Genomic DNA, 6,652 nt, shown 5'->3' on the forward strand with positions numbered 1-6,652 from the left:
TCTGTCTCTCTCTCTGCCTCTCCCGTGTGCTCTCTCTCTATCTCAATATAAATAAATAAACTTAAAGACAAAAAAGGAGAGGAAGACCACAATAAGATCTATTCTCCTGGAATAGAAACATAAAAAGGATAGACCGTGTGACCTTGAGATACTCCAGGGGGCTTCTTTCTGGGGGCGGGAGGTGGGGAGGGAGGGTCTAGCCTCTCCGACATGCACATGCGGGGAAAACCCTAGAGGCTGAAGCAGCAGTGTGGGATCCTTAGTGCCTCTGGCTGGGCTGGGGGTGGCAGACACCCTGTCCTGCCTTCCTCCGAGGTCTGGAGGACACTGGTGCCTCCAGCGTGATCCAACCTGGCACTGTCACCTGACCCAGAGGATAGGGAGGCCTGGGGAGTCACGAAGCTCCTCTCCACCCACTTTGACACCCTCTCCAAATTGCGTCCCGTTTTCCTTTATGTCAGTCTGTGAAAGGCAGGTCTGAGCCAGCGTGGCCTGGGAAAGGAAGGAAGGGAAACGCTCTGCTTTGGGAAGGGCCACTTTACGCAGCCTGCTTCTGATTGTCTTTTCCTCCGAGTGACCTCTTCTTTTAAAAGCACTGGCCTTTTCCGAGGCCTGGGAAAAATAGCCAAGAAAAGCTGAGGACCGCCTTCTTTTAGGGCCAACCTTTCCTTCCTTTCATGTGGTAAAGAAGCCCCCTTTGAGGGCTGCGCTGTGTAAGCCTCTTAATTGCAGAGCTAATATGAACCAGAGCAGAATGATCCATCCAAGAATCTTTGTTTGGATTCGTGACCGTTTTCAAAGGGGACTCGGGGTCCCTCCCTTATCTGGTCTCCTATCAGCTGAATGACGTAAGTGTTTACAAAGGGCTCAGCAGAAGAGATAACACATTATCACCCCTCCCAGCCTCAGGGGGGAGGGAGGTTTACTCTAAAGATTATCAAGTCTTAACTCCCAAAGGGTGAAGAAACCCAGGCTTCTAGGAAGCTGCTTCTGCCCTGTTCATGGCCCAGCCCAGCCAGGTGTCCCAGGGAAGGTCAGAAGGGGGTCCCACAGCACCGTGGCCAGAAGCGTGAGCCAAAAGGGGTGAGCAAGACCGGTTCTTGTTTCAGAAAGGAACTGGATCCCGGTGTAGACGACGTGCTAAGGGGATGGGAATCTTCCTGCCGGAGCTGACAAGACTACACAGAGGTTATCAACCGTCCCTGTTATGAGCGAGCTGGGATTCCCCTTCAGGCTGAGAGCGGTGGTTGGCCGACAGATGTGGGTGACAACTTACAGGTCGCGCCCTGTTTTTGACCCAGGACCACGCTGATCTTGGGGCGCTCCCACCAGGACTAGGCAGGGGTGCGGTACGAGGTCCTGGTTGTTTCCATGCAGCACAGGACTCCTTGAAGGAGCAGGCCTGTTCCGGAGCTCAGTGTTGGGCAGGCAGGGAAGATGTCAGCTTTGCACTGTGAACCTGCTCCTGCTTCTTCCCTTTTCCTCTCAAAGCCATTTTCTGTCCTCACTCTGTCTCCGTGCTTGCTTCCCAGAGGGTCCACGTCATGCTTCTATTCACCTGTCCGTGAGGGACTATCTTGTGACCCCTCGCATTTGAGGACGGAGCTCCACAGCGGGATGGGGCCTCAAGGACCTTTTAAAGAACAGCAGGGATGATTTGGATAGTTGAGGAAAAAAGAATTTCCTGGAATCTGGCCCTAGATTCTCTTCCACCATCTGAATTCATTGGCCAAGAGCGGGGTGAGGGATACTAGCTGATTGAAGAAGACAGCTTCCCAAGGATGTTCCCCAAGGGAGGGATCCTGTCAGATTCAGAGCAGCACACTGTGTGTGTGATGAGCCTTGCTGTGCACACTTGGGTGGAGATATGTCCGGGGCTTTCACAGCACAGGCGTGCCAGAGTATGCTGGACTCTAGACTGTGTCCTCACCAGACAACACTTGGAAAGGTGAACACTATACTCCTCAGGGCCCCTGGGTGGCTCAGTCAGTTAAGCATCGACCTCTTGATATCGGCTCAGATCATGATCTCAGGGTTTGTCAGTTCAAGCCCCACATTGGGCTCTGTGCTGACGGTGTGGAACCTGCTTGGGATTCTCTCTCTCTCCCTCTCTCTCTGCCCCTCGCCTGCTCTCTCTTTTTCTCTCTCAAAATAAATAAGTACACATTAAAAATTTTTTAAAAAATACTTCTCATCACCCTGTTGTGTCCGATCTGGCCCCCAATGTCACCAAAATGTCCTCTCTCCAGGACCCGGAGTCAGGCAGCATTCAGCTGCCCCTGGCACTGCATCTAAGGAGGCATTTTGCACCTGTCTCTGGAGGACGCCCCAGCCCCTGCCGTCCGGGCCCATGGCACACTCCATGGCATTCTGCCCTCACCTTTGTGCAAGAGCTTTTTCCTGGAGAGTAGCCTGCAAACGTTCTAAGGCTGCCATTTCCTCCAAGATACACCCTAGTGGCTTCTTTGTTCCTTGATGTACAGCAGAAGATAGGTTTAAGTGATGTTTGGAGAATTTGGTAATTAAAATAATATGTTATGTGGAGAGAGTTTTTCAGTTGAAATTTAATACATAAGTGCATTCAAACCAGGTTTCCCTGACCATAACCCAACGGTAAAATCTAGAGTGCTGACACCACGCCGAGCCCAAACTCCACGTTTCTTGAACTTGAGCCCAGGGAAGAGAATGTATAACTGTCTGTCCACTGACATTTTTGCAGGGCATCAGGGGCTGTCCACAGTCTGGCACATCACTCTGTGAAAATATGTCTCTGAACCAAACCATGATGGCTTTGTTTTATTTTTACAGTGGGTGGGTTGCAGAAAGCCAGGAGGAAATTCTGTTTTCTAGCCTGCTTATTTTACTTGGACAGGGAAAATGCCTCCCTAACGGGTGTCCTTGAAAGCAATCAAAGCCAAGAAAAAGCATTGCCAAGGTTCAAAGGGTAAATATTCCAAAAAGTAATATTTAGCAAATTATTTTCAGGAACAATGCCGACTACCACCACAATTATTTATTAAGGTTTGGAAGTCTTGGTCATTGTAACGTTATAATAACATCGGAAACAGAATAAAATGAATGCATATGGTAAGGGGAGAACAATTCTCTTCACAAAGAGTAGCCGTTAGGAATATACTATCGTTTAAAAACAGTTTGGCTAAGTAACTTTAAAGGACAAATGTGTAAAAACTAATAGTATCTCAGTAAAGATCTCACTTGCCATAGTGTTAAAAAATTATATAATAGAAATGATTTTGAGAAAATAGACAACATGTAAATAAAACCTCAACGTTCCATCAGAAGTCATAAAAGACAATCAATTTGAGAACCGAAACGTATTTCTAGATGTAAGAATGAATAATTCAAACAGATTCTTTATGGATTTGGCAAAAAATTGGCTTGGACTTTCAGAAGACTGTCTGAAATATAAGACTAATGGGGAAAATGTTTACAGTTCCAGCAGATATTAAAATATATTTTAATAGAAACATTAATTAAAACATTATAATATTGGCTTAAAAACCAAGAGAGAGATGGATGGAATATCGTACATATGCCTTGAGGTAAATGAAGGCAATCGTATATAGAAATTCAGCCAGGAATATATGGAATTTTTGATGATCTAGCAGCCATGTTTAAGAAAAGTAAAAGGAAATAAGTATAAAACTAATTTTAATAACATATTTTATTTAACCCTGTATATCAGAAGTATTTTAATATGCAACCAATCTAAAGAAATGTTATTAACAAGATTGTTTATGTTCTTCTTGGGTACTAAGCGTTTGAAATTTGGACTCTCCACATGTCGAGTGTTTGATAGCCACACATGGAGAGTGGCTATCCATCATTACAGCATAGATCGTGGGGAAGGGGATTTTATACATTATGAACAAGAATCAGAAAAACAACAGAGAAGGAAAATAAATATTTAATGAAGAGTATGAGGTCCTGGTAATGGTTTGTAAAATCTAGAAATCCATAAACATAGAATCACACTATAGGCCTTCTGATGCAATAAATTTTAGAAGTAGATTATAAACAATCTTAGAAACCAAGAAACATAAGCCGACAGTGAGTTGAACAGAGTTATGACTTGGGTGGATCTGGGTGGGAGGCCCACTAGTTCCAGGACAACATGGCCTGCAGAGGAAGGGAAGAAGGCAGAAGGTGACAGACACAATGGAGACAGTTGACCTGTTCACTAAGGCAAGTCCTGGGGACGGAAGCCAGGAGTCCAACAACCAAAAGGCAGAGAGAAAATTTCCAGAGTGATTCAGATAACTCTCAGGACCTGGCAGTCCTGGTGGGCGAGGCTATGTAGCAGAAGTTTCCGGGCCCTGAACCAATTTGAAGTCCAGAAGGGTGTTGCCTGGTGTTGGGTAATCTATCCGCAGTGGACAGCACCCCACCCGTGGAAGCCCCACCAGAAAGAATGGAGCTTGTCCTGGGGAGGAGGGCTTGTGGAATCAGCATGCCTCAAGAACTGCCAGGGTTTCAGATGACTTCAATCCTAGAGGGACAGGAGGACACCCTCAAGACCACAAACATACCGTTAAGTGAGAGAACAAGGCAGAAGGTAAATGCCTTGGACAGATAGCCATGGGAGTGGAGGATGCTGTAATGTGCTGAATTGTGTTCCCCACATTTATGTGCTGAAATCCTAATCCCCAGTACCTCTGAATATGACTACATTTGGAGATAGGGTCTTTAAACATGTAATTAAATTAACGTTAGGTCATTAGGATGGGCTCTAATCCAATAGGACAGATGTTCTTATAAGAAGAGGAAGTTAGGACACAGAAACTGAGAGAGACAGCCATGTATGTGAAGACTCGGGGAGAAGAGGGCCATCCCCAAGCCAAGGAGAGAGGCTTCAGAAGAAACCAGCCCAGAGGAAACCTTGATCTTGGACCTCCAGCCTCCAGAATAGTGCAAAAATGGATTTCTGTTGTTGAAACCACCCAGTCTGTGTCACTCAACTGTGGCGGCTCCAGCACACTAATATAGATGCAGAAACTAAAGACTGCACCAGTGAGAGCCCCCAACCCCAGGCCTGGTGAGCAGAAAAGGAGGATCCATGGGATCAGCACACAGGAGCCTCACTTCTGTGTCTTGGGCAAGCCACGCCTCCTCCTGAGGACTGAGAACAAATGTTTAACCTGGTTAGAAGACTTGACACAGGACACAAAAGAGGACCCTAAGCTAGGGTGGTTAGATGAAACACAGGATGCTTAGTTAAATTTGAATTTCAAACAAGCAACAAAATTTTTTAGTGCCTGGCTTAAATTTTGCATGGGGCATGCTCATTCCAAAAATTATTTGTTGTTTCTCTGAAATCCAAATTCACCTGGCCATCTTATATTTTAACTTCCTAATCAGGCATTCCCATTCAAGGATAAGGGAAGGGCCAGCATATGTAGAAGGAAATGCAAAGGAAAGCAGAAAGGGAGGACCTGAGATGAAGCAGGCTGGCCATCAGGGAACACTCACCAAGGCTCACCAGGGCAAGGGAATGTCCAAAGACCAAGCCAATGGATGGGATTGCAAAGAAATGTCCAACACATTTAACTATATCAATGCTTCATAACTAAAATGAAAAGAGATAAGGAAAAATAATAGGCTGGGCAAACCATTCCTATGATATGAAAGGTTTGGTATGGAAATAAATAAATACCAATATCTCAGTAGGCAAACAGGTCAAGGACATGATCGAATGATTTGTACAAAAAGATCTACAGCTTTCAAACAAGTTTGCAGAAGTATTGTCTTTTTAATGATTTCTACAGCCAAGTTTCTAAGAAATTAAGGATCAATTGTCATCTTTTTAAACAGGAACTTAAACAAATAGTAACTAAGATACTCAGTGAGAATGAGAATGGGGTGTAGCCGACAATGCCCTTTCTGGTGGTGGACAATGTGTTTAGCAACATGCTCACGCTGGCTGACCCAACACAACCATTCCTGATTTTATCCCAAGGGTAATAATTTAAAATAAAGAAGGAAAAAATGATAAAAGATGGTGCATTATTTCGTTATCATAACTGTAAAGTAATAAATATGCTTGAACAATAACTGGAAGGAAACATGGGGGAGAAAAGCATTTGATGTGAGTATAGCTTTATCTTTAAAATTTCCTCTTGGGTCATGAGTACACTCTTTTATAATGACACGTTTTAATGTGAGAAGCAGTTCCTCTGTTGCGAGCAAGGACTATTGGCGAAGGTGCGCCCTGCAAGGATTCCGGGAGGGGTGGGGGGTGGAGGGTCCACCTCTGGATCTGCTCAGGGAACACCTCCAGGAAACTTCCTTTATTTGTCTGCATCTGCAGGGCCATTTCTGGCCATCCAGGTCTTTGAAACAGCTCCTCACAAGCTCTAAATGTTTTCCTCGGGCCAAAGGTTCAATGGACTGTTGGCCATTCTCAACAAATGTTTCCATTGAATGAGTCTCATTATTCTGCCATCTATTTCTTCACTGGAATATTAATGCCCTTCCATCAGTCTTCACTCTGTCTTCTCCCAACCAAAAGCCCAACTCCAAGTAGTTACTGTGCTGCCCATCTTTGTGTATGGTCTGCAGTAATAAATCTTTGCTGTCATTACCCTGTTTTCCAACATCCCAGAGAAGGGAGAGTGGTCTGCTGGCTTATCCC

At 45.1% G+C, this 6,652-nt stretch overlaps 1 long non-coding RNA gene across 1 annotated transcript; it reads left to right on the forward strand.

Annotated features, from left to right (window-relative positions):
* The first annotated feature begins 729 nt into the window (after positions 1–729).
* Positions 730–2,544, forward strand: LOC147578766 (uncharacterized). Its single transcript, XR_015254349.1, has 2 exons — positions 730–848; positions 2,250–2,544. It is a non-coding gene; the product is annotated as an uncharacterized LOC147578766 (long non-coding RNA).
* The last annotated feature ends 4,108 nt before the right edge of the window (positions 2,545–6,652 follow it).

This window comes from Puma concolor, chromosome C1 (genome assembly GCF_028749965.1).
Source record: "Puma concolor isolate L17-30 chromosome C1, mPumCon1.1.hap2, whole genome shotgun sequence".
Classification (NCBI taxonomy): domain Eukaryota; kingdom Metazoa; phylum Chordata; class Mammalia; order Carnivora; family Felidae; genus Puma; species Puma concolor.